The sequence below is a fragment of the Miscanthus floridulus genome, unplaced genomic scaffold (assembly GCF_019320115.1).
Source record: "Miscanthus floridulus cultivar M001 unplaced genomic scaffold, ASM1932011v1 fs_272_2_3, whole genome shotgun sequence".
NCBI classification, from domain to species: Eukaryota; Viridiplantae; Streptophyta; class Magnoliopsida; order Poales; family Poaceae; genus Miscanthus; species Miscanthus floridulus.
The window spans coordinates 20742-22750 of record NW_027096493.1 but is presented as its reverse complement, the minus strand read 5'-3'; the positions used below and the strand labels follow the sequence as shown (position 1 = coordinate 22750).

General features: G+C 38.6%; 1 long non-coding RNA gene across 1 annotated transcript; it reads right to left on the bottom strand.

The window, feature by feature from the left end:
* Positions 1 to 1472: 1472 nt before the first annotated feature.
* On the bottom strand, positions 1473 to 2009 carry LOC136531062 (uncharacterized). Its single transcript, XR_010777952.1, has 3 exons — positions 1898 to 2009; positions 1694 to 1812; positions 1473 to 1611 (listed from the first exon to the last, which is right to left on the bottom strand). It is a non-coding gene; the product is annotated as an uncharacterized lncRNA (long non-coding RNA).

Here is a 2009-nt window from a genome sequence, read left to right as displayed (position 1 = left end):
ATCATATATAACACTTATAGAATGCTAGATCCCGATTAGGGCTTATTATGTCTGAAAATTGGGAAACATGTATAGAATGCTAGATCCCGATTAGGGCTTATTATAGGTGAAAGCCATATCCCAGCAGCCTGAAGATCAAATTTAGGGGCATATAGAACCGTGTCTCTCCATACTCATCCTCTAGTTCCTTGTGGATCTTATCACTCTTTCCCGCTTTTATGTTTCATCATCATAACTGATGAACTGTAAAATGAATATCATTACTGTGTGAAAGAAGGAAAAAAAATACTGTGTGAAAGAAGGGAAAAACACAATCAATCATTTATACTACAAAAGATCGAATGTGATGGTATTAACTTAGCACAGCTACTGAATGCCTTCTGTTCAAAGTTGCCATAAATTTCACCCACATATGCCTTGGTTTGTGTAACCAAGTATATATACAAATATAACAGAGGAAGCAAAAGAAACACTTGAAGCTTAACATCTAGTAACACTAGCAAGGTACCGAAACTTTCAACTTTCAACCAAGTTGTCAAAAACGTTAGTTACAAAAAGGACCTCAAAATCTAAGCACTAATCTTTTCGAAAGCAAGAGCTTACGCTATCTAAAACACCATGAGATGATTGCCATAATCTTCAGTTTCCTATGAAATTTCAAATTTCTAATATCCCTGTAGCTAGTAAATTTAAAAGGAAAATATTTTCTAAACAAATGATTGCACCAAAACAGATTCCAGTTTACAAAATCAGGAGCTAATAACCATATTGTTCCAATTTCCAAGAAGTATTACATGCTTTAAGCTAATAATTGAATGGTTGACAGTGTTATACAGTCGGCTAGTCAACAACCAGTCTAGCTAATAGGGCCTAGTCAGTTCTGGTTATCCTGTACATTCCACGACATATACTATAGAGTACAACTGTATGAATCAAGCAGTAAGGGTATAAAAGAACTAGAAGTTGGTCACTTACTTGTGAAAGTACTACTCCATTGTCGAGAACTCAGTGCTCAGCTGACAACACATCAACATTAAGTAGTCCAACACAAATAGCAAGGCTGCCATCTATTGATCTAAATAAGCAAATCAACATTCAAATGAAAGCTGCCTGCATCTCTAGCTGTTGCAGGTCCACTAGAGTCTTCATCCTGTTCCATTCCTGCTTCAGAATCATATTCAACTTGCTGCTCTTGCGCTACATCTCTCCTATCATGGTCACTGTCATCTTCTTCAGTGATGTCTGGAGCAGCTGCTGTGTTCCTTGGACGCTTCCTCCTCCTAGCATAAGTCTCGCTGACAGAGGCTGCTGCACGAGCAGCAGCAGCTCTAGGCAAGTTATGACCTCGTAGGCTCTCAGTTGCCCCAATAGTTTCATGCACATTAGCCCAAGTCAACTCATTACCATGAGCTGCATGAACCGACTCACAATTTTCATCCACCCATTCATTTTCCCATTCAAATTCCTCAAGCAAGAGGGGGTTGCATATCTTTCCTTTGGAGCCAAGCTCTCTAGTTTTTTAAGCTTATTTGACATCTTTCGGTTGTAACTAACATATACCAATTTAGTTAACCTCTTATACTCCAATCTGTTTCTCTTTCTGTTGTGGACCTGCACCAAAAACACTGTAAAATCACAATGGTCTGCAAGCAATATTGCTACAAAACTCAAATTACTCAGTAGTAGTAATTACATTGGCAAAAGCACTCCAATCACGCCCACAACCAGATGTTGAACAACAAAGACTGGTTATTCTTTTTGCTAAACTTTGGAGCTCATACGCTAGGCCACAAAATGAACCCCACCAAAGGACTGCAACATATTTCGATATTAATCAGTTCATTGTAACCAAAGAGAAGCTTGAGAAGGTAAAGAAACTTTAGTTGGGAAAACTTACATGGGCTTCTTTTATCTCTATGGCTTATGACTACTGGCCTTGAGAAGCAATCACCTTTGGACCTCTCGTACTCATAAGCCTGCTTGCTAATCTTGGTCAGTTCATTGTCATC